At 43.6% G+C, this 27,162-nt stretch overlaps 1 long non-coding RNA gene across 1 annotated transcript; it reads right to left on the bottom strand.

Annotated features, from left to right (window-relative positions):
* Positions 1–249: 249 nt before the first annotated feature.
* LOC128700614 (uncharacterized) lies at positions 250–8,391 on the bottom strand. The gene is made up of 2 exons (XR_008408784.2): positions 8,097–8,391; positions 250–562 (listed from the first exon to the last, which is right to left on the bottom strand). It is a non-coding gene; the product is annotated as an uncharacterized lncRNA (long non-coding RNA).
* Positions 8,392–27,162: the final 18,771 nt, after the last annotated feature.

Below are 27,162 nucleotides of genomic sequence, written 5' to 3'. Positions count from 1 at the left end.
GTTTAGGTCTGCCTGTGTCATTATAAAGCTGTGAGACGTTTAGGTCTGCCTGTGTCATTATAAAGCTGCGAGACGTTTAGGTCTGCCTGTGTCATTATAAAGCTGCGAGATAGCAACCTTCCATCAAAATGTTTCTAAATTATGGGTTAATATTTTGACTTATTTTCCCTGGTCATGTTTGGTAAACAACGAGTGTGAGTAAACGATGAGGAAATATATTTTTCAGGTTTGGAAAATAAGACATACAAACTGTGGGAGCAAATCTGTAATAGTTAGGATATTCTCTGGTTATGCCATATTATGTACCAGCATGAAGATAGCATGCAGTTGAGCCGAAAGCACCAGCAGGCACCAGTACATGATAAATCGATCCCCAAGGGTACTGAAGTCTTGCTCAGGGATAGATACCACCTCCTCCCCCATGGTTATGAACCTGTGGCCTGGGACCATCCGGTATACATTAGGTTCTAGCTCTGTGAGGACCATCAGCTGCTGCACGACCATGGCTGAACTTTGTGTACGGCTCCGTGACTATATCATCCTTTCATGCCAACCATCTTTGCTACGGACATACGGAAAATATAGTGTAAGTTTATTAAACACATTGATTAACCAGTCTGAAAATACATGCCACTCAGTTAGGTTTTAAGTATATATATAGGGAGGTACCACCTCTGGACCTGTGCTGGGGACACTCATCCTCAGAGAAAAGAATAAACTTACTTCAGGGAAAACTCAAGGTTCTCCCCCTGAAGCTGTTTGAATATTGTCTTCTCCTACCACGCCCTGTATTGTATATTATATGTAAACTTTATTTAAAGACAAAATACATTGACAAAAATACAATAAGGAGTAGAACAACATAGATAACATCTCAGAGCTACATCTCGAACACTTCGTCCAGCTCCCCGGCGGTGAGCCGCGTGCCCAGAATGTTGCAGGCATTTGTCCTCTGGATCGCAACACTGAGTCTCTGAAAGAGGAAGCTGGCCGCCCTGTGATCCTTGGTTTCTGTGATGAGTTTTTCACCCAGCTCTTTGAGGAACATTAGAGCACACATGCTTCATGCTCCAAGGGTCTCAGACCCTACTGGGATGAAGTTATAGCAAGGGGGAAGATCTTCATATCTGCGGGTCTTCTGGGTCTCCCTGTAGCTGGAGGCTCCACCCCCTTCAGCTTCAATGTATGGCACGTAAGTGTCTGCCAATGTGGCGGCACAGGTGTAGTCCCAGCCAATCTGCTTTCCATCCTTCCAGGGTAGCATAGTGGCTCCATCAGTACGCTTTTGACTTCCGCCAGACCTCTGCACTTGGGTTTCCCGTTGAGCTGGGCAACGGGCTGTGGCGAGGCTTCTCTTTATGATGTCATTGACCTCCTCATGTCTGGCATACTTCCCTTCTGCTGTGTGACACACGAGACCATGAAGTCTGAATTCATCAGCTATCGCCCTGCCGCAAATACACCTATGTTCGGTGAGGATGGGGCGCCTAGGTGATTGACATATATATATATATATATATATATATATATATATATATATATATATATATATATATGTATATATATATATATATATATATATATATATATATATATATATATATATATATATATATATATATATATATATATATATATATATATATATATATATATATATATATATATATATATATGGCAGGGTGGCCCGAAAAATGAAAAACTTTCATCATCATTCACTCCATCACTGTCTTGCCAGAAGGGTGCTTTACACTACAGTTTTTAAACTGCAACATTAACATCCCTCTTTCAGAGTGCAGGCACTGTACTTCCCATCTCCAGGACTCAAGTCCGGCCTGCCGGTTTGCCTGAATCCCTTCATAAATGTTACTTTGCTCACACTCCAACAGCACGTCAAGTATTAAAAACCATTTGTCTCCATTCACTCCATTCAAATACGCTCATGCACGCTTGCTGGAAGTCCAAGCCCCTCGCACACAAAACTTTCTTTACTCCCTCCCTCCAGCCCTTCCTAGGCCGACCCCTACCCCGTCTTCCCTCCACTACAGATTTATACACTCTTGAAGCCATTGTGTTTTGTTCCATTCTCTCTACATGTCTGAACCACATCAACAACCCCTCTTCAACCCTCTGGATAATAGTTTTGGTAATCCCACACCTCCTAATTTCCGAACTACGAATTCTCTGCATTATATTCACACCACACATTGCCCTCAGACATGACATCTCCACTGCCTCCAGCCTTCTCCTCGTTGCAACATTCATCACCCATGTTCCACACCCATACAAGAGTGTTGGTACAACTATACACTCATACATTCCCCTTTCTGCTTCCACGGACAAAGTTCTTTGTCTCCACAGACTCCTAAGTGCACCACTCACCCTTTTCCCCTCATCAATTCTATGCTTCGCCTCATCCTTCATAGACTCATCTGCTGACACGTCCACTCCTAAATATCTGAATACATTCACCTCCTCCATACTCTCTCCCTCCAATCTGATATCCAGTCTTTCTTCACCTAATCTTTTTGTTATCCTCATAACCTTACTCTTTCCTATATTCACTTTTAATTTTCATCTTTTGCACACCCTACCAAATTCATCCACAAATCTCTGCAACTTTTCTTCAGAATCTCCCAAAAGCACAGTGTCATAAGCAAAGAGCAACTGTGACAACTCCCACTTATATATTTATATATATATATATATATATATATATATATATATATATATATATATATATATATATATATGTATATATATATATATATATATATATATATATATATATATATATATATATATGGCGTGCCGAATATGTAAAACTGGTAAATTAGCAAGAACTCATTTAAAATTAAGTCCTTTCTAAAAATTTATCTTATACGTTTAAAGATATATTTTTTCATTAATGTTAATGTAATTTTTTTTAATTTTGCACCAAAAGAATCTTAGAAAACTTACCTAACATTATTATAACAAGAACAATTTATTTTAGCCTAATCCTACTAAATGTATTTTAAATACGTTTACAATAATTTAATACTAAACAAACACAATGAAATATATTTTTTTCGTTAGGTTCAGAATGATTTTTGCGAAATTATTGCATACACAAATTTTCGCTTGTCCTATATGGCAAGATGAGCGTTGCTATTTAAGCCAAGATGGCAAGTTCTGCCTATTCGGCACGACTTGTTGAATATATATATATATATATATATATATATATATATATATATATATATATATATATATATATATATATATATATATATATATATATATATATATATATATATATATATATATATATATATATATATATATATATATATATATATATATATATAGGTTGGTAGACAGAAACCACCCAGGGAAGAACTACCGTCCTGCCAGATGACTGTGAAACAGAAACCTATAAGTGTTTTACATGATGGTAGGATTGCTGGTGTCTTTTTCTGTCTCATAAACACGCTAGATAACAGGGATATCTTGCTACTCCTACTTACACTTTGGTCACACTTCACAGACACGCACATGCATATATATATACATACATCTAGGTTTTTCTCCTTTTTCTAAATAGCTCTTGTTCTTCTTTATTTCTTTTACTGTCCATGAGGAAGTGGAAAAGAATCTTTCCTCCGTAAGCCATGCGTGTCGTATGAGGCGACTAAAATGCCGGGAGCAATGGGCTAGTAACCCCTTCTCCTGTAGACATTTACTAAAAAAGAGAAGAAAAACTTTATAAAACTGGGATGCTTAAATGTGCGTGGATGTAGTGCGGATGACAAGACACAGATGATTGCTGATGTTATGAATGAAAAGAAGTTGGATGTCCTGGCCCTAAGCGAAACAAAGCTGAAGGGGGTAGGGGAGTTTCGGTGGGGGGAAATAAATAAGATTAAATCTGGAGTATCTGAGCGAGTTAGAGCTAAGGAAGGGGTAGCAATAATGTTGAAGGATCAGTTATGGAAGGAGAAAAGAGAATATGAATGTGAAAATTTAAGGATTACGTGGATTAAAGTAAAGGTTGGATGCAAAAAGGGGGTCATAATAAACGTGTATGCACCTGGAAAAGAGAGGAATGTGGAGGAGAGAGAGAGATTTTGGGAGATGTTAAGTGAATGTATAGGAACCTTTGAACCATGTGAGAGAGTAATTGTGGTAGGGGACCTGAATGCTAAAGTAGGAGAAACTTTTAGAGAGGGTGTGGTAGGTAAGTTTGGGGTGCCAGGTGTAAATGATAATGGGAGCCCTTTGATTGAACTTTGTATAGAAAGGGGTTTAGTTATAGGTAATACATATTTTAAGAAAAAGAGGATAAATAAGTATACAAGATATGATGTAGGGCGAAATGAGAGTAGTTTGTTGGATTATGTATTGGTAGATAAAAGACTGTTGAGTAGACTTCAGGATGTACATGTTTATAGAGGGGCCACAGATATAGTCGATCACTTTCTAGTTGTAGCTACACTGAGAGTAAAAGGTAGATGGGGTACAAGGAGAATAGAAGCATCAGGGAAAAGAGAGGTGAAGGTTTATAAACTAAAAGAGGAGGCAGTTAGGGTAAGATATAAACAGCTATTGGAGGATAGATGGGCTAATGAGAGCATAGGCAATGGGGTCGAAGAGGTATGGGATAGGTTTAAAAATGTAGTGTTAGAGTGTTCAGCAGAAGTTTGTGGTTGCAGGAAAGTGGGTGCGGGAGGGAAGAGGAGCGATTGGTGGAATGATGATGTAAAGAGAGCAGTAAGGGAGAAAAAGTTAGCATATGAGAAGTTTTTACAACGCAGAAGTGATGCAAGGAGGGAAGAGTATATGGAGAAAAAGAGAGAGGTTAAGAGAGTGGTGAAGCAATGTAAAAAGAGAGCAAATGAGAGAGTGGGTGAGATGTTATCAATAAATTTGGTTGAAAATAAGAAAAAGTTTTGGAGTGAGATTAACAAGTTAAGGAAGCCTAGAGAACAAATGATTTTGTCAGTTAAAAATAGGAGAGGAGAGTTATTAAATGGAGAGCTAGAGGTATTGGGAAGATGGAGGGAATATTTTGAGGAATTGTTAAATGTTGATGAAGATAGGGAAGCTGTGATTTCGTGTATAGGGCAAGGAGGAATAACATCTTGTAGGAGTGAGGAAGAGCCAGTTGTGAGTGTGGGGGAAGTTCGTGAGGCAGTAGGTAAAATGAAAGGGGGTAAGGCAGCCGGGATTGATGGGATAAAGATAGAAATGTGAAAAGCAGGTGGGGATATAGTTTTGGAGTGGTTGGTGCAATTATTTAATAAATGTATGGAAGAGGGTAAGGTACCTTGGGATTGGCAGAGAGCATGCATAGTTTCTTTGTATAAAGGCAAAGGGGACAAAAGAGAGTGCAAAAATTATAGGGGGATAAGTCTGTTGAGTATACCTGGTAAAGTGTATGGTAGAGTTATTATTGAAAGAATTAAGAGTATGACGGAGAATAGGATAACAGATGAACAAGGAGGCTTTAGGAAAGGTAGGGGGTGTGTGGACCAAGTGTTTACAAGTTTACAAGTGAACAGTATTTAGACAAGGGTAAAGAGGTTTTTGTGGCATTTATGGACTTGGAAAAGGTGTATGACAGGGTGGAAAGGGGGGCAATGTGGCAGATGTTGCAGGTGTATGGAATAAGAAGTAGGTTACTTAAAGCAGTGAAGAGTTTTTACAAGGATAGTGAGGCTCAAGTTAGAGTATGTAGGAAGGAGGGAGATTATTTCCCAGTAAAAGTAGGCCTTAGACAAGGATGTGTGATGTCACCGTGGTTGTTTAATATATTTATAGATGGGGTTGTAAGAGAAGTAAATGCGAGGGTTTTGGCAAGAGGCGTGCAGTTAAAAGATAAAGAATCACACATAAAGTGGGAGTTGTCACAGTTGCTCTTTGCTGATGACACTGTGCTCTTGGGAGATTCTGAAGAGAAGTTGCAGAGATTGGTGGATGAATTTGGTAGGGTATGTAAAAGAAGAAAGTTAAAAGTGAACACAGGAAAGAGTAAGGTTATGAGGATAACAAAAAGATTAGGTGATGAAAGGTTGGATATCAGATTGGAGGGAGAGAGTATGGAGGAGGTGAATGTATTCAGATATTTGGGAGTGGACGTGTCAGCGGATGGGTCTATGAAAGATGAGGTGAATCATTGATTTGATGAGAGTAAAAGGGTTAGCGGTGCACTTAGGAGTCTGTGGAGACAAAGAACTTTGTCCTTGGAGGCAAAGAGGGGAATGTATGAGAGTATAGTTTTACCAACACTCTTATATGGGTGTGAAGCATGGGTGATGAATGTTGCAGCGAGGAGAAGGCTGGAGGCAGTGGAGATGTCATGTCTGAGGGCAATGTGTGGTGTGAATATAATGCAGAGAATCCGTAGTTTGGGAGTTAGGAGGAGGTGCGGGATTACCAAAACTGTTGTCCAGAGGGCTGAGGAAGGGTTGTTGAGGTGGTTCGGACATGTAGAGAGAATGGAGCGAAACAGAATGACTTCAAGAGTGTATCAGTCTGTAGTGGAAGGAAGGCGGGGTAGGGGTCGGCCTAGGAAAGGTTGGAGGGAGGGGGTAAAGGAGGTTTTGTGTGCGAGGGGCTTGGACTTCCAGCAGGCATGCGTGAGCGTGTTTGATAGGAGTGAATGGAGACAAATGGTTTTTAATACTTGACGTGCTGTTGGAGTGTGACCAAAGTAACATTTATGAAGGGGTTCAGGGAAACCGGCAGGCCGGACTTGAGTCCTGGAGATGGGAAGTACAGTGCCTGCACTGTATTATATATATATATATATATATATATATATATATATATATATATATATATATATATATATATATATATATATATATATATATATATATATATATATATATATATATATATATATATATATATATATATATATATATATATATATATATATATATATATATATATATATATATATTATAATGTTGCAGTTTAAAAACTGTATTGTAAAGCACCCTTCTGGCAAGACAGTGATGGAGTGAATGATGGTGAAAGTTTTTCTTTTTCGGGCCACCCTGCCTTGGTGGGAATCGGCCAGTGTGATAATAAAATAATAAATAAAATATGTATATATATATATATATATATATATATATATATATATATATATATATATATATATATATATATATATATATATATATATATATATATATATATATATATATATATATATATATATAAAGTATAAGCTTGAGAATTTGTTGGTTTTATCAGATAAAGAAAATCTCTCGATACATGTTAAAGTTGTCTTTAAATATGATAATACCGTCAAACAAAAATTAATTTAAAATTCTGCCAAGGAATGTCTAGGTTGTGTATACTCCATCCCTTGTAAAAGTTGTGATGCCTGTTACTTAAGACAAACTGGCAAATTTCTTGAGACCAAAATTAAACAAGACAAGAATCCAGCACCATTGTGTAGATTATATTAATGCCAAGAATTACTACCCTCTAATTCTACAGTTCGACAAAGCATATATATATATAATAAGCACACACACATCCATAACCAAACATTCTTAAGTTTATCGTAATAACAGAATATTCCTCATGAACCTAAATCAGGTCAGCCCAACTTTAGTTAACATTATTTAACAAATATATTAATTCGTGATGCTGAGACTGATTCTCAGGGAATTATTGTAAATTAATTTACACTTGACGAGTTTGGCAAGTCGACCGTTGCTTTGTATGTTACGTCAACAAACTTTGGCTTAAAACCTAAATTAGATACGTACAAATTAGCTACCAGTAAAGCTAATATAAGACTTGCGAGCTGACTCAGGAAAACACCGCTGAATCTGGCATATTGGTAGTTTTGCAAATATAAAAAAATAAGCAAATGATTAGCACAAGTAACAAATGGGGTATTTTTATAATATCTAAAATTTAAATTACAAGGCAGGAATAATTTACAGTTAACAATAAAACTGGACATAGAAACTTTACTTAAGTTTATTTTCTTTCTCTAAATGTGGAAATCGTAGAGGACAGACCGAAAAGTCGCCAGATTTTATTTCCAATTTGTGGGCTAGTTGTGAATAAGAATTTCGCTTTCTTACCTCTTAAGTTACAGCTTGTTGGGATGAGTTATATAAGGGAATATGTGTGAGGTGTTTGAGTGTGTGTGAGGTTTGTAAGTGCGTGTGTGAGAGTATATGTGGGTGTGAGTGGAAGTGTAGAGTGCGTGGAGGGTGATAGCACACACACAGCCTGTGAGAGCCTCACTGCCAAGGCCGTAGCGTCCTGCAGCCGGGTAGCTGTGCCAGCCACACCTCAGTAACACACTCTCCCTCGTCTATTTTCACACAAACTTTCAGTCTCTATCGTTTAGAGAATCACTTGGTTATGTCATGCTCTTAGCCAGAGCTTACACACTTGACTAATAATCTAGCGGTACACTAGACCAGTCGAGATCTTGCTATAACAAAATATTAACATGGAAAACTTAAATGGTATAGTATTACGTTCTAATCTTGAAATGGGACTGTAGAAGCTATATAAAACAATGGGTACTTCCTTTACTTTCATGTCTTTCAAGGTCATAATTTACTGTTCCTCCTCTGAACAGTAATAAAAAACGGGGACAGGAAATGCGTCAGCGTCTGACGAGTTAAAGAAAAAATGGGGAACGCTTTTGGGATAGTGAAATACGGCGACGTAATACCATAGAATTTACTACAAATCATCGAAGATTAGCAACTCCAGCTACCTGATGAAAACTTAGATATGCTGCTATGTCTATAAATACAAAAACACTGTATTCATAACAAATCCCTTGGTTTATATCTGATTAGATCATTACAGAAATTGCGCGAATTAGAGTTAAGAGACAGGCTGGAATAATGTTGTAGCTACACTGGTTGACGCAAGAATGTAGAAAATGTAGGATATAAGGAGGTAGTTACTTAAATATCTTGGGACAGAACTACCTGTGGTGATGCAAGTCAGTCTACAGTGTAAAAACAAAGGCTTTATGTTGCACAATAAGGGTTTCGCTCTGTAAAGTTTTATCAAGTCAGATGACTTAATAAAGCATTACATTGAACTTTATGAAGTCAAATGACCTAATAAAGCTGTACATAGAGCGATATCATGTCCCAGTGAAAGCTTGTTCAGCCTTTCATTGTAGTTGAGGTCACCGACACTGCCCTCAGAGCACCCAGAGGTGAAACATTTGGTCTAGCACGTGAACTTGCGACAACCCAGGTCGTAAAAGTTGTCCTTGATTCTTTTATCTTGCTCAGTTTATTCCGGGAGACGGTTTTTCAGAATACCAATGACAGTAGCCAAGAGCAGTGTCCCGCAGGTGGTGATGGTGGTATTACTGGTGGTGTTAAAGATGTTCCTGGTGTTACTGTTGCTAGTGCCTGTTATGGTTTTTTTCACATGTCGTTATCAAGAGAGTTAAGGAAAAGAAACGGGTAGGATTTCAGAGGAACAAGATAGATCTTTAGAAAAGTCCAATACTTTACATAACAAGCTTTTATTAAGATAATGTTTTTCTATGTGTACAATTTTATCACTTAATATGGTTCCACACCGCTTAACTGTTCCAATAAAATCTTTTTCAGTAAGCTGTATCTCTTTATGACTATTCTCTAGTGATACTTAGATGGAAGGTGTCTTTAGGAAGGGTCAAGGATATGTGGGCCAGGCGTATGTATATTGTATATAAGAAAGCATTAATTGGGTAATTGCAAGGAACTGTTGTTTATATGAATTTGGATAAAGGTAAGGTAGGGTGGATAATGAAATGATGTGGCACGTTTTGAATATGTATAAAACAGGTGGTTAAGTGTTAAAAACAAGGGGACGTGAGACTCACGCTAGAGTGTGTAGGAGAGAATAGGATTATTTTCCAGACATGGATGTATAATGTCCCCGTGGCTGTTTAATTAGTTAAAAATTGTTTTTTTCTGAAGGAATTAATTGCTAGAGTCGTGACGAGAAAGGTGGAATTGAAAGATTATGAATCAGTTACAAAATGGGAGTTGCCATAGTTGCTGTTTGCTGATGAATTAGTGCTCTTGGGAGATTCTGAGAAATTTTTAAGGTTGGTGAAGAAGTTCAGAAGAGTGAAAAGGAAGAAAATTGAAAGTTAACACAGAAAGTGACTGTATTTTGATATTCGGGATACATAAGTTGGCAGATGAACCTATGAAAATATGGACTGAGAATGTATGTGAGAATATGAATAGGTCGGGTATTCAGATGTCCGTGGCAAGAAAAAAAATTATCGATAAATGGAAAAAAGAGGAATGAATCATAGAATGGTAGTGCATGGAATTATGCAGGGAATAAGAAACAGGAAATTAGAAGACTGGGAGGTGATATGAATATATTATTTAGTAATATGCAAAAACAGTATTATAAGATGTTCAACATTCTTTGATAATATATGAAGAAATCACTGAATTGAATACATGTGAACGAAATTTCTGAAAAATAAAATGCCGAACAAAAATATTTGGAAAAATCTTTTAAAATTAAAGGAACATTTTTGGGACTGATCATGTGGAGAAGGAAATAAACGATTGAGAGGAACCTATAGTGGAAACGTTTGAAGAAAAAATCTAAAACATGAAGAAGTGTGGAGAAAGTGTTGTGGTTGCAACTTGAACAAGTGATCCAGGGTTGACAAGTTAATCAATATCTGCAAATACTTCACGCGATTCGGCGTATTTTTACCCAACTGATATGACGAGAAGTGTGTGTGTGTGTGTGTGTGTGTGTGTGTGTGTGTGTGTGTGGAGGTGATGATAGAGGTGTGTGGTGGTGATGATAGAGGTGTGTGGTGGTGATGATAGAGGTGTGTGGAGGTGATGATAGAGGTGTGTGGAGGTGATGATAGAGGTGTGTGGTGGTGATGATAGAGGTGTGTGGTGGTGATGATAGAGGTGTGTGGTGGTGATGATAGAGGTGTGTGGTGGTGATAATAGAGATGTTTGGAGGTGACGATAGAGGTGTGTGGATGTGATAATAGAGGTGTGTGGTGGTGATGATAGAGGTGTGTGGTGGTGATGATAGAGGTGTGTGGTGGTGGTGATAGAGGTGTGTGGAGGTGATGATAGAGGTGTTTGGTGGTGATGATAGAGGTGTGTGGAGGTGATGATAGAGGTGTGTGGTGGTGATGATAGAGGTGTGTGGTGGTGATGATAGAGGTGTTTGGAGGTGATGATAGAGGTGTTTGGATGTGATGATAGAGGTGTGTGGTGGTGATGATAGAGGTGTGTGGTGATGATAGAGGTGTGTGGAGGTGATGACAGAGGTGTGTGGTGGTGATGATAGAGGTGTGTGGTGGTGATGATAGAGGTGTTTGGTGGTGATGATAGAGATGTTTGGAGGTGATGATAGAGGTGTGTGGAGGTGATGATAGAGGTGTTTGGTGGTGATGATAGAGGTGTTTGGTGGTGATGATAGAGATGTTTGGATGTGATGATAGAGGTGTGTGGTGGTGATGATAGAGGTGTTTGGTGGTGATGATAGAGATGTTTGGATGTGATGATAGAGGTGTGTGGAGGTGATGATAGAGGTGTGTGGTGGTGATGATAGAGGTGTTTGGTGGTGATGATAGAGATGTTTGGATGTGATGATAGAGGTGTGTGGAGGTGATGATAGAGGTGTGTGGTGGTGATGATAGAGGTGTGTGGTGTTGATGATAGAGGTGTGTGGTGGTGATGATAGAGGTGTGTGGAGGTGATGATAGAGGTGTGTGGTGGTGATGATAGAGGTGTGTGGTGGTGATGATAGAGGTGTGTGGTGGTGATGATAGAGGTGTGTGGTGGTGATGATAGAGGTGTGTGGTGGTGATGATAGAGGTGTGTGGTGGTGATGATAGAGGTGTGTGGTGGTGATGATAGAGGTGTGTGGTGGTGATGATAGAGGTGTGTGGTGTTGATGATAGAGGTGTGTGGTGGTGATGATAGAGGTGTGTGGTGGTGATGATAGAGGTGTGTGGTGGTGATGATAGAGGTGTTTGGAGGTGATGATAGAGGTGTGTGGTGTTGATGATAGAGGTGTGTGGTGTTGATGATAGAGGTGTGTGGTGGTGATGATAGAGGTGTGTGGTGGTGATGATAGAGGTGTTTGGAGGTGATGATAGAGGTGTGTGGTGGTGATGATAGAGGTGTTTGGAGGTGATGATAGAGGTGTGTGGTGGTGATGATAGAGGTGTTTGGATATGATGATAGAAGTGTGTGGAGGTGATGATAGAGGTGTTTGGAGGTGATGATAGAGATGTTTGGAGGTGATGATAGAGGTGTTTGGATATGATGATAGAAGTGTGTGGAGGTGATGATAGAGGTGTGTGGTGGTGATGATAGAGGTGTGTGGTGGTGATGATAGAGGTGTTTGGAGGTGATGATAGAGGTGTGTGGTGGTGATGATAGAGGTGTTTGGAGGTGATGATAGAGGTGTGTGGTGGTGATGATAGAGGTGTTTGGAGGTGATGATAGAGATGTTTGGAGGTGATGATAGAGGTGTTTGGATATGATGATAGAAGTGTGTGGAGGTGATGATAGAGGTGTGTGGTGGTGATGATAGAGGTGTGTGGTGGTGATGATAGAGGTGTTTGGAGGTGATGATAGAGGTGTGTGGTGGTGATGATAGAGGTGTTTGGAGGTGATGATAGAGGTGTGTGGTGGTGATGATAGAGGTGTTTGGAGGTGATGATAGAGATGTTTGGAGGTGATGATAGAGGTGTTTGGATATGATGATAGAAGTGTGTGGAGGTGATGATAGAGGTGTGTGGTGGTGATGATAGAGGTGTGTGGTGGTGATGATAGAGGTGTTTGGAGGTGATGATAGAGGTGTGTGGTGGTGATGATAGAGGTGTTTGGAGGTGATGATAGAGGTGTGTGGTGGTGATGATAGAGGTGTTTGGAGGTGATGATAGAGATGTTTGGAGGTGATGATAGAGGTGTTTGGATATGATGATAGAAGTGTGTGGAGGTGATGATAGAGGTGTGTGGTGGTGATGATAGAGGTGTGTGGTGGTGATGATAGAGGTGTGTGGTGTTGATGATAGAGGTGTGTGGTGTTGATGATAGAGGTGTTTGGAGGTGATGATAGAGGTGTTTGGATATGATGATAGAAGTGTGTGGTGGTGATGATAGAGGTGTGTGGTGTTGATGATAGAGGTGTGTGGTGTTGATGATAGAGGTGTTTGGAGGTGATGATAGAGGTGTTTGGATATGATGATAGAAGTGTGTGGTGGTGATGATAGAGGTGTGTGGTGGTGATGATAGAGGTGTGTGGTGGTGATGATAGAGGTGTGTGGTGGTGATGATAGAGGTGTGTGGTGGTGATGATAGAGGTGTGTGGTGGTGATGATAGAGATGTTAGGAGGTGATGATAGAGGTGTGTGGTGGTGATGATAGAGGTGTGTGGTGGTGATGATAGAGGTGTGTGGTGGTGATGATAGAGGTGTGTGGTGGTGATGATAGAGGTGTGTGGTGGTGATGATAGAGGTGTTTGGAGGTGATGATAGAGGTGTGTGGTGGTGATGATAGAGGTGTGTGGTGGTGATGATAGAGGTGTGTGGTGGTGATGATAGAGGTGTGTGGTGGTGATGATAGAGGTGTGTGGTGGTGATGATAGAGGTGTGTGGTGGTGATGATAGAGATGTTTGGAGGTGATGATAGAGGTGTGTGGTGGTGATGATAGAGGTGTGTGGTGGTGATGATAGAGGTGTGTGGTGGTGATGATAGAGGTGTGTGGTGGTGATGATAGAGGTGTGAGTGCCAAGGGTAGTTGGTACTCTGCCAACACTGTTGTGTAGGAAGGTACGCACCTGCTACCAGCCTCCACTCTATTTATTAATAAACCCAGGACGCACTGTACCCCAGTCTCTGCTCTATATCATCCAGTATCGTCTCCGAATATTTACCAACACTGGCACGACTGACGTAGTTCTTGGTGAAGCTGCAACAACACTCACCTCTAACTTTTTTTAATCATCGGCAGAAAACGAACGCCCTAAAGTAGTACGATAATTTTCCACGCTGGCAGACGTAAGCGCTCCGTTCTATTTCTTGTTTTCGGTTTATTGTATTTGTAAGATAATGCAAGTTAACTAACCTAAACAGTTAACCTAGTCTAATCTAACCCAGTTTAACAAATCTATTTTAATGAAGGAAAACAAATTATATATTTTGATATGTTAGAGCGGACACAAATGAAAGAAGAACGACGATTTGGAGGACATTTGCAACATTAATTGGAGACCAAATTAGATGTTAATGACCAATTGTCCAGTGATCGTGCGTCTGCCAAGAGTGTTTCCTAGTGATCGTACGTCCACCATGAGTGTTGCTTCTTGATCGTGCATCTGCCAAGGGTGTTGACTAATGATCGTTCGTCCGCCAGGGGGCAGAGTTGTCAGGCAATCATACGTCCGCCAGGGGTGTTCCCTCGCTGCCACTAAACATTCTGCTGGACGTTTACCAAAACTGTCTTACACCCAGAAAATACAGAAAAAACTAATGCATTCATAAGTTTTAATGAGTGCAGCAGCACGTCAGTGGGAGAAAAAAAGTCTTGGCAGTAAAGAAGGTAGTGAGTTACCCAGACAGTTGTCCATGTCAGAAAGTTACGGTCCTACAGAAAGCGGTTAGACTGTAGCGGTTCAAGAGGAAAACTGAGTGCTATGAAGATGCTGGATATATAGGTAGGAGAGGCAGGTGTCAGGTGACAACAGGTGCTAAACTAGCACCTGGCAAGCGGAAACAATGGTACAGTGAACATAATTAAGACGATTTGTCGAGAAGTTGACAGAAGGAGGTTACGAGACATCTTACAAATAATAATAATAATAATAATAATAATAATAATAATAATAATAATAATAATAATAATAATAATAATAATTATTATTATTATTATTATTATTATTTTATTTATTGCTATTATCATTTGCAAGTTGTAAATAATAAATATTTTATTGATAATTACTTTCATAATGGTGATGAAGCGCTAAACCCTTAAGGGTCCTGCATCGCCAGGAACTGAAAGGTGATCAGGGTTGATTTAATGAAGTCTCTGTAGAACTTTCAGTACTGTGGGTAACGAATCCTTAGAAACGGTGAAGTACAGAAGGTGTCAGCCGTCCTCGAGTACCAGGAGCCACGGTGGAGCCCTTGTGTACCAAACCTGGCAACACAGTCACCGTGTATGTGTAAGTTAGGTCGGTGACGTCTGTGGTGCCAGATGCTGTGGAGTCACGTGACAGATGAGTCGTTCTTTGTAACTCATTCAGTGTCATGTGAGTCAGCACTGTCCTGGGTAACTCAGTGTCATGTGAGTCAGCACTGTCCTGGGTAACTCAGTGTCATGTGAGTCAGCACTGTCCTGGGTAACTCAGTGTGATGTGACTCAGCACTGTCCTGGGTAACTCAGTGTGATGTGACTCAGCACTGTCCTGGGTAACTCAGTGTGATGTGACTCAGCACTGTCCTGGGTAACTCAGTGTCATGTGAGTCAGCACTGTCCTGGGTAACTCAGTGTGATGTGACTCAGCACTGTCCTGGGTAACTCAGTGTGATGTGACTCAGCACTGTCCTGGGTAACTCAGTGTGATGTGACTCAGCACTGTCCTGGGTAACTCAGTGTGATGTGACTCAGCACTGTCCTGGGTAACTCAGTGTGATGTGAGTCAGCACTGTCCTGGGTAACTCAGTGTGATGTGACTCAGCACTGTCCTGGGTAACTCAGTGTGATGTGAGTCAACACTGTCCTGGGTAACTCAGTGTGATGTGACTCAGCACTGTCCTGGGTAACTCAGTGTGATGTGAGTCAGCACTGTCCTGGGTAACTCAGTGTGATGTGAGTCAACACTGTCCTGGGTAACTCAGTGTGATGTGACTCAACACTGTCCTGGGTAACTCAGTGTGATGTGACTCAACACTGTCCTGGGTAACTCAGTGTGATGTGACTCAGCACTGTCCTGGGTAACTCAGTGTCATGTGACTCAACACTGTCCTGGGTAACTCAGTGTCATGTGAGTCAGCACTGTCCTGGGTAACTCAGTGTGATGTGAGTCAACACTGTCCTGGGTAACTCAGTGTCATGTGAGTCAGCACTGTCCTGGGTAACTCAGTGTGATGTGACTCAACACTGTCCTGGGTAACTCAGTGTGATGTGACTCAACACTGTCCTGGGTAACTCAGTGTGATGTGACTCAGCACTGTCCTGGGTAACTCAGTGTCATGTGACTCAACACTGTCCTGGGTAACTCAGTGTCATGTGAGTCAGCACTGTCCTGGGTAACTCAGTGTGATGTGAGTCAACACTGTCCTGGGTAACTCAGTGTGATGTGACTCAGCACTGTCCTGGGTAACTCAGTGTGATGTGAGTCAGCACTGTCCTGGGTAACTCAGTGTGATGTGACTCAGCACTGTCCTGGGTAACTCAGTGTGATGTGACTCAGCACTGTCCTGGGTAACTCAGTGTGATGTGAGTCAGCACTGTCATGGGTAACTCAGTGTGATGTGAGTCAACACTGTCCTGGGTAACTCAGTGTGATGTGACTCAACACTGTCCTGGGTAACTCAGTGTGATGTGAGTCAGCACTGTCCTGGGTAACTCAGTGTCATGTGAGTCAGCACTGTCCTGGGTAACTCAGTGTCATGTGAGTCAGCACTGTCCTGGGTAACTCAGTGTCATGTGAGTCAGCACTGTCCTGGGTAACTCAGTGTCATGTGAGTCAGCACTGTCCTGGGTAACTCAGTGTGATGTGACTCAGCACTGTCCTGGGTAACTCAGTGTGATGTGACTCAGCACTGTCCTGGGTAACTCAGTGTGATGTGACTCAGCACTGTCCTGGGTAACTCAGTGTGATGTGACTCAACACTGTCCTGGGTAACTCAGTGTGATGTGAGTCAGCACTGTCCTGGGTAACTCAGTGTCATGTGACTCAACACTGTCCTGGGTAACTCAGTGTCATGTGAGTCAGCACTGTCCTGGGTAACTCAGTGTGATGTGACTCAACACTGTCCTGGGTAACTCAGTGTGATGTGACTCAGCACTGTCCTGGGTAAGTCAGTGTCATGTGAGTCAGCACTGTCCTGGGTAAGTCAGTGTGATGTGACTCAGCACTGTCCTGGGTAACTCAGTGTGATGTGACTCAGCACTGTCCTGGGTAACTCAGTGTGATGTGACTCAGCACTGTCCTGGGTAACTCAGTGTGATGTGACTCAGCACTGTCCTGGGTAACTCAGTGTGATGTGACTCAGCACTGTCCTGGGTAACTCAGTGTGATGTGACTCAGCACTGTCCTGGGTAAGTCAGTGTCATGTGAGTCAGCACTGTCCTGGGTAACTCAGTGTGATGTGACTCAGCACTGTCCTGGGTAACTCAGTGTGATGTGACTCAGCACTGTCCTGGGTAACTCAGTGTGATGTGACTCAGCACTGTCCTGGGTAACTCAGTGTGATGTGACTCAGCACTGTCCTGGGTAACTCAGTGTGATGTGACTCAGCACTGTCCTGGGTAACTCAGTGTGATGTGAGTCAGCACTGTCCTGGGTAACTCAGTGTGATGTGAGTCAGCACTGTCCTGGGTAACTCAGTGTGATGTGACTCAGCACTGTCCTGGGTAACTCAGTGTGATATGAGTCAGCACTGTCCTGGGTAACTCAGTGTGATGTGACTCAGCACTGTCCTGGGTAACTCAGTGTGATGTGACTCAGCACTGTCCTGGGTAACTCAGTGTGATGTGTCTCAGCACTGTCCTGGGTAACTCAGTGTGATGTGACTCAGCACTGTCCTGGGTAACTCAGTGTGATGTGACTCAGCACTGTCCTGGGTAACTCAGTGTGATGTGACTCAGCACTGTCCTGGGTAACTCAGTGTGATGTGACTCAGCACTGTCCTGGGTAACTCAGTGTGATGTGACTCAGCACTGTCCTGGGTAACTCAGTGTGATGTGAGTCAGCACTGTCCTGGGTAACTCAGTGTGATGTGAGTCAGCACTGTCCTGGGTAACTCAGTGTGATGTGACTCAGCACTGTCCTGGGTAACTCAGTGTGATGTGAGTCAGCACTGTCCTGGGTAACTCAGTGTGATGTGACTCAGCACTGTCCTGGGTAACTCAGTGTGATGTGACTCAGCACTGTCCTGGGTAACTCAGTGTGATGTGACTCAGCACTGTCCTGGGTAACTCAGTGTGATGTGACTCAGCACTGTCCTGGGTAACTCAGTGTGATGTGACTCAGCACTGTCCTGGGTAACTCAGTGTGATGTGACTCAGCACTGTCCTGGGTAACTCAGTGTGATGTGACTCAGCACTGTCCTGGGTAACTCAGTGTGATGTGACTCAGCACTGTCCTGGGTAACTCAGTGTGATGTGACTCAGCACTGTCCTGGGTAACTCAGTGTGATGTGACTCAGCACTGTCCTGGGTAACTCAGTGTGATGTGACTCAGCACTGTCCTGGGTAACTCAGTGTGATGTGACTCAGCACTGTCCTGGGTAACTCAGTGTGATGTGAGTCAGCACTGTCCTGGGTAACTCAGTGTCATGTGAGTCAGCACTGTCCTGGGTAACTCAGTGTCATGTGAGTCAGCACTGTCCTGGGTAACTCAGTGTCATGTGAGTCAGCACTGTCCTGGGTAACTCAGTGTGATGTGACTCAGCACTGTCCTGGGTAACTCAGTGTGATGTGAGTCAGCACTGTCCTGGGTAACTCAGTGCCATGTGACTCAGCACTGTCCTGGGTAACTCAGTGCCATGTGACTCAGCACTGTCCTGGGTAACTCAGTGTGATGTGACTCAGCACTGTCCTGGGTAACTCAGTGTCATGTGAGTCAGCACTGTCCTGGGTAACTCAGTGTCATGTGACTCAGCACTGTCCTGGGTAACTCAGTGCCATGTGAGTCAGCACTGTCCTGGGTAACTCAGTGTCATGTGAGTCAGCACTGTCCTGGGTAACTCAGTGCCATGTGAGTCAGCACTGTCCTGGGTAACTCAGTGCCATGTGACTCAGCACTGTCCTGGGTAACTCAGTGCCATGTGACTCAGCACTGTCCTGGGTAACTCAGTGCCATGTGACTCAGCACTGTCCTGGGTAACTCAGTGCCATGTGAGTCAGCACTGTCCTGGGTAACTCAGTGCCATGTGACTCAGCACTGTCCTGGGTAACTCAGTGCCATGTGACTCAGCACTGTCCTGGGTAACTCAGTGCCATGTGACTCAGCACTGTCCTGGGTAACTCAGTGACCTCATGCCTTCTATAAAGGTGTCCCGTGGTTTGGTTGGTAGCGTCCTCAGCTCACACACTGAGAATCAGTGGTTCGATCCCCGGCACGGGTAGAAACAATGGGCTTGGTTCCTCAGAACTGCTGTCGATGTTTGCCTAGCAGTAAATAGGTACCCGAGTGTTAGTAACCTTACACCTGCTATCCATGTTCACCTAGCAGTAAGTAGGTACCCGGGTGTTAGTAACCTTACATCTGCTATCCATGTTCACCTAGCAGTAAGTAGGTACCTGGGTGTTAGTAACCTTACACCTGCTATCCATGTTCACCTAGCAGTAAGTAGGTACCCGGGTGTTAGTCACCTTACATCTGCTATCCAGCGTCATCAGTGACTCACCACCGTCGTGGGTACCTCGTGTCACTCAGCGTCATCAGTGACTCACCACCGTCGTGGGTACCTCGTGTCACTCAGCGTCATCAGTGACTCACCACCGTCGTGGGTACCTCGTGTCACTCAGCGTCATCAGTGACTCACCACCGTCGTGGGTGCCTCGTGTCACTCAGCGTCATCAGTGACTCACCACCGTCTTGGGTACCTCGTGTCACTCAGCGTCATCAGTGACTCACCACAGTCGTGGGTACCTCGTGTCACTCAGCGTCATCAGTGACTCACCACCGTCGTGGGTACCTCGTGTCACTCAGCGTCATCAGTGACTCACCACCGTCGTGGGTACCTCGTGTCACTCAGCGTCATCAGTGACTCACCACCGTCGTGGGTACCTCGTGTCAGTCAGCGTCATCAGTGACTCACCACCGTCGTGGGTACCTCGTGTCACTCAGCGTCATCAGTGACTCACCACCGTCTTGGGTACCTCGTGTCACTCAGCGTCATCAGTGACTCACCACAGTCGTGGGTACCTCGTGTCACTCAGCGTCATCAGTGACTCACCACCGTCGTGGGTACCTCGTGTCACTCAGCGTCATCAGTGACTCACCACCGTCGTGGGTACCTCGTGTCACTCAGCGTCATCAGTGACTCACCACCGTCGTGGGTACCTCGTGTCACTCAGCGTCATCAGTGACTCACCACCGTCGTGGGTACCTCGTGTCACTCAGCGTCATCAGTGACTCACCACCGTCTTGGGTACCTCGTGTCACTCAGCGTCATCAGTGACTCACCACAGTCGTGGGTACCTCGTGTCACTCAGCGTCATCAGTGACTCACCACCGTCGTGGGTACCTCGTGTCACTCAGCGTCATCAGTGACTCACCACCGTCGTGGGTACCTCGTGTCACTCAGCGTCATCAGTGACTCACCACCGTCGTGGGTACCTCGTGTCAGTCAGCGTCATCAGTGACTCACCACCGTCGTGGGTACCTCGTGTCACTCAGCGTCATCAGTGACTCACCACCGTCTTGGGTACCTCGTGTCACTCAGCGTCATCAGTGACTCACCACAGTCGTGGGTACCTCGTGTCACTCAGCGTCATCAGTGACTCACCACCGTCGTGGGTACCTCGTGTCACTCAGCGTCATCAGTGACTCACCACCGTCGTGGGTACCTCGTGTCACTCAGCGTCATCAGTGACTCACCACCGTCGTGGGTACCTCGTGTCACTCAGCGTCATCAGTGACTCACCACCGTCGTGGGTACCTCGTGTCACTCAGCGTCATCAGTGACTCACCACCGTCGTGGGTACCTCGTGTCACTCAGCGTCATCAGTGACTCACCACCGTCGTGGGTGCCTCGTGTCACTCAGCGTCATCAGTGACTCACCACCGTCGTGGGTACCTCGTGTCACTCAGCGTCATCAGTGACTCACCACCGTCGTGGGTACCTCGTGTCACTCAGCGTCATCAGTGACTCACCACCGTCGTGGGTACCTCGTGTCACTCAGCGTCATCAGTGACTCACCACCGTCGTGGGTACCTCGTGTCACTCAGCGTCATCAGTGACTCACCACCGTCGTGGGTACCTCGTGTCACTCAGCGTCATCAGTGACTCACCACCGTCGTGGGTACCTCGTGTCAGTCAGCGTCATCAGTGACTCACCACCGTCGTGGGTACCTCGTGTCACTCAGCGTCATCAGTGACTCACCACCGTCGTGGGTACCTCGTGTCACTCAGCGTCATCAGTGACTCACCACCGTCGTGGGTGCCTCGTGTCACTCAGCGTCATCAGTGACTCACCACCGTCGTGGGTACCTCGTGTCACTCAGCGTCATCAGTGACTCACCACCGTCGTGGGTACCTCGTGTCACTCAGCGTCATCAGTGACTCACCACCGTCGTGGGTACCTCGTGTCACTCAGCGTCATCAGTGACTCACCACCGTCGTGGGTACCTCGTGTCAGTCAGCGTCATCAGTGACTCACCACCGTCGTGGGTGCCTCGTGTCAGTCAGCGTCATCAGTGACTCACCACCGTCGTGGGTACCTCGTGTCACTCAGCGTCATCAGTGACTCACCACCGTCGTGGGTACCTCGTGTCACTCAGCGTCATCAGTGACTCACCACCGTCGTGGGTACCTCGTGTCACTCAGCGTCATCAGTGACTCACCACCGTCGTGGGTACCTCGTGTCAGTCAGCGTCATCAGTGACTCACCACCGTCGTGGGTACCTCGTGTCACTCAGCGTCATCAGTGACTCACCACCGTCGTGGGTACCTCGTGTCACTCAGCGTCATCAGTGACTCACCACCGTCGTGGGTGCCTCGTGTCACTCAGCGTCATCAGTGACTCACCACCGTCGTGGGTACCTCGTGTCACTCAGCGTCATCAGTGACTCACCACCGTCGTGGGTACCTCGTGTCACTCAGCGTCATCAGTGACTCACCACCGTCGTGGGTACCTCGTGTCACTCAGCGTCATCAGTGACTCACCACCGTCGTGGGTACCTCGTGTCAGTCAGCGTCATCAGTGACTCACCACCGTCGTGGGTACCTCGTGTCACTCAGCGTCATCAGTGACTCACCACCGTCGTGGGTACCTCGTGTCACTCAGCGTCATCAGTGACTCACCACCGTCGTGGGTACCTCGTGTCACTCAGCGTCATCAGTGACTCACCACCGTCGTGGGTACCTCGTGTCACTCAGCGTCATCAGTGACTCACCACCGTCGTGGGTACCTCGTGTCACTCAGCGTCATCAGTGACTCACCACCGTCGTGGGTACCTCGTGTCACTCAGCGTCATCAGTGACTCACCACCGTCGTGGGTACCTCGTGTCACTCAGCGTCATCAGTGACTCACCACCGTCGTGGGTACCTCGTGTTACTCAGCGTCATCAGTGACTCACCACAGTCGTGGGTACCTCGTGTCACTCAGCGTCATCAGTGACTCACCACCGTCGTGGGTACCTCGTGTCACTCAGCGTCATCAGTGACTCACCACCGTCTTGGGTACCTCGTGTCACTCAGCGTCATCAGTGACTCACCACCGTCGTGGGTACCTCGTGTCACTCAGCGTCATCAGTGACTCACCACCGTCGTGGGTACCTCGTGTCACTCAGCGTCATCAGTGACTCACCACCGTCGTGGGTACCTCGTGTCACTCAGCGTCAGTGTTTAACACAGTGTTTTATCAGCAATACTCACGATGACCCTCTTAAAGTTAATCTATTCTTATCATATTATCACTGATATTATTTTCTCTCTCTCTCTCTCTCTCTCTCTCTCTCTCTCTCTCTCTCTCTCTCTCTCTCTCTCTCTCTCTCTCTCTCTCTCTCTCTCTCTCTCTCTCTCTCTCTCTCTCTCTCTCTCTCTTACAGTGTTTGAAAAGGTTAGGTTCCAAACTTTATTTACAAGTTAAGAGTTATTACGTATATCAGCTCATCTGAAGTTTTTTCTCGTTATCTTTGTATATATCTTCCTACATAAACACTTTTGTTTACCTCTCAGTCTATAATGACTCACCGGACCATGATACATTAAGTTGTTACCCCAGAACACGACTAAAGTCATTGTAAATCCCAAAGATATATCTATACAGCTACACTTATTTCTTTTTTTTCAACAAGTCGGCCGTCTCCCACCGAGGCAGGGTGACCCAAAAAGAAAGAAAATCCCCAAAAGGAAAATACTTTCATCATCATTCAACACTTTCACCTCACTCACACATAATCACTGTTTTTGCAGAGGTGCTCAGAATATATATATATATATATATATATATATATATATATATATATATATATATATATATATATATATATATATATATATATATATATATATATATATATATATATATATATATATATATATATACATACACATATTGAGGGGGAACCCATACGGATTTACCGCCATCTTTACTATAGTAAGACGACAGAAGTGCGTGAAGGAAGGGGATAATAACTATGTGACTCTGTCTGTCTCTGTCTAGGTCGAATTCATCCAATGGACGGGTGAATTATGCATGGAACTGTCTGCTTGAAGTAGACAGCTTCACCCCAGTGATACAATACTGTTGGTGAGACTGGTGCACGATACTGTTGGTGAGACTGGTGCACGATACTGTTGGTGAGACTGGTGCACGATACTGTTGGTGAGACTGGTGCACGATACTGTTGGTGTGACTGGTGCACGATACTGTTGGTGTGACTGGTGCACGATACTGTTGATGTGACTGGTGCACGATACTGTTGGTGAGACTGGTGCACGATACTGTTGGTGAGACTGGTGCACGATACTGTTGGTGAGACTGGTGCACGATACTGTTGGTGAGACTGGTGCACGATACTGTTGGTGAGACTGGTGCACGATACTGTTGGTGAGACTGGTGCACGATACTGTTGGTGAGACTGGTGCACGATACTGTTGGTGAGACTGGTGCACGATACTGTTGGTGAGACTGGTGCACGATACTGTTGGTGTGACTGGTGCACGATACTGTTGATGTAACTGGTGCACGATACTGTTGATGTGACTGGTGCACGATACTGTTGATGTGACTGGTGCACGATACTGTCGCTGTGACTGGTGCACGATACTGTTGATGTGACTGGTGCACGATACTGTTGGTGAGACTGGTGCACGATACTGTTGGTGAGACTGGTGCACGATACTGTTGGTGAGACTGGTGCACGATACTGTTGGTGAGACTGGTGCACGATACTGTTAGTGAGACTGGTGCACGATACTGTTGATGTGACTGGTGCACGATACTGTTGGTGAGACTGGTGCACGATACTGTTGGTGAGACTGGTGCACGATACTGTTGGTGAGACTGGTGCACGATACTGTTAGTGAGACTGGTGCACGATACTGTTGATGTGACTGGTGCACGATACTGTTGGTGAGACTGGTGCACGATACTGTTGGTGAGACTGGTGCACGATACTGTTGGTGAGACTGGTGCACGATACTGTTAGTGAGACTGGTGCACGATACTGTTGATGTGACTGGTGCACGATACTGTTGGTGTGACTGGTGCACGATACTGTTGGTGAGACTGGTGCACGATACTGTTGGTGAGACTGGTGCACGATACTGTTGGTGAGACTGGTGCACGATACTGTTGATGTGACTGGTGCACGATACTGTCGCTGTGACTGGTGCACGATACTGTCGCTGTGACTGGTGCACGATACTGTTGATGTGACTGGTGCACGATACTGTTGATGTGACTGGTGCACGATACTGTTGATGTGACTGGTGCACGATACTGTCGCTGTGACTGGTGCACGATACTGTTGATGTGACTGGTGCACGATACTGTTGGTGAGACTGGTGCACGATACTGTTGGTGAGACTGGTGCACGATACTGTTGGTGAGACTGGTGCACGATACTGTTGGTGAGACTGGTGCACGATACTGTTAGTGAGACTGGTGCACGATACTGTTGATGTGACTGGTGCACGATACTGTTGGTGAGACTGGTGCACGATACTGTTGGTGAGACTGGTGCACGATACTGTTGGTGAGACTGGTGCACGATACTGTTAGTGAGACTGGTGCACGATACTGTTGATGTGACTGGTGCACGATACTGTTGGTGAGACTGGTGCACGATACTGTTGGTGAGACTGGTGCACGATACTGTTGGTGAGACTGGTGCACGATACTGTTAGTGAGACTGGTGCACGATACTGTTGGTGAGACTGGTGCACGATACTGTTAGTGAGACTGGTGCACGATACTGTTGGTGAGACTGGTGCACGATACTGTTAGTGAGACTGGTGCACGATACTGTTGGTGAGACTGGTGCACGATACTGTTAGTGAGACTGGTGCACGATACTGTTGGTGAGACTGGTGCACGATACTGTTGGTGAGACTGGTGTGTGTGTGTGTTTGTGCACGCAACTGGTGGTGCTCAGCTGGTGGTACTCAGCTGGTGTGTACTCAGCTGGTGGTACTCAGCTGGTGGTACTCAGCTGGTGGTACTCAGCTGGTGGTACTCAGCTGGTGGTACTCAGCTGGTGGTACTCAGCTGGTGGTACTCAGCTGGTGGTGAAAGACACTTTTTATCTGGGACGATGTATCGCTCTGTAGAGCTTCATGATCGACTTGACAAAGCTCTACATAGAGCGAAACATTACTTTTATATAGTAATAATAATAATAATAATAATAATAATAATAATAATAATAATAATAATAATAATAATAATAATAATTATTATTATTATTATTATTATTATTATTATTATTATTATTATTATTATTATTATTATTATTATTATTATTATTATTATTATTATTATTATTATTGTTATTATTATTATTATTATTATTATTATTATTATTATTATTATTATTATTATTATTATTATTATTATTATTATTATTATTATTATTATTATTATTATTATTATTATTATTATTATTATTATTATTATTATTATTATTATTATTATTATTATTATTGTTATTATTATTATTATTATTATTATTGTTATTATTATTATTATTATTATTATTATTATTATTATTATTATTATTATTATTATTATTATTATTATTATTATTATTATTATTATTATTGTTATTATTATTATTATTATTATTATTATTATTATTATTATTATTATTATTATTATTGTTATTATTATTATTATTATTATTATTATTATTATTATTATTATTATTATTATTATTATTATTATTATTATTATTATTATTATTATTATTATTATTATTATTATTATTATTATTATTATATTTAGGGCAAAGAGTGGTGGATGCTCGATACTCCGTCCGCTAATCGCGAGTTAATGTAATCTTGGGTAATCGAACAGAAGGCAAAATAAGTAATTTCTCCTCGTTACCCATTCAAAGGTAATTGAAGGGAAGACTGTCTTCTTCGTGACGGTAATAATGGTGGAGGGAACGTCTTAGGAAGGTGAAGGGAACGTCTTAAGGAGGGTAAGTAACGTCTTAAGAAGGTGAAGGGAACGTCTTAACGATGGTAGATAACGTCTTAAGGAGGTGAAGGGAACGTCTTAAGGAGGGTAGGTAACGTCTTAAGAAGGTGAAGGGAACGTCTTAACGATGGTAGATAACGTCTTAAGGAGGTGAAGGGAACGTCTTAAGGAGGGTAGGTAACGTCTAAAGAAGGTGAAGGGAACGTCTTAACGATGGTAGATAACGTCTTAAGGAGGTGAAGGGAACGTCTTAATTATGGTAGGAAACGTCTTAAGGAGGGAACGTCTTAAGGAAGGAACGTCTTAAGGATGTGGAGGAAACATCTTAAGGAGGGGAGGGAACGTCTTAATTAGGGTAGGGAACGACTTAAGGAGGGAACGTCTTAAGGAGGGGAGGGAACGTCTTAAGAAGGTGGAGGGAACGTCTTAAGAATGTGGAAGGAACTTCTTAAGAATGTGGAGGGAACGTCTTAAGGAGGGGAAGGGAACGTCTTAAGGAGGGGAGGGAACGTCTTAAGGAGGGGAGGGAACGTCTTAAGAATGTGGAGTGAACGTCTTAAGAATGTGGA

The sequence above is a fragment of the Cherax quadricarinatus genome, chromosome 65 (genome assembly GCF_038502225.1).
Source record: "Cherax quadricarinatus isolate ZL_2023a chromosome 65, ASM3850222v1, whole genome shotgun sequence".
Lineage (NCBI taxonomy): Eukaryota > Metazoa > Arthropoda > Malacostraca > Decapoda > Parastacidae > Cherax > Cherax quadricarinatus.
Note: the sequence above shows the minus strand (reverse complement) of the source record. Positions and strands in the feature narration are given on the sequence as shown.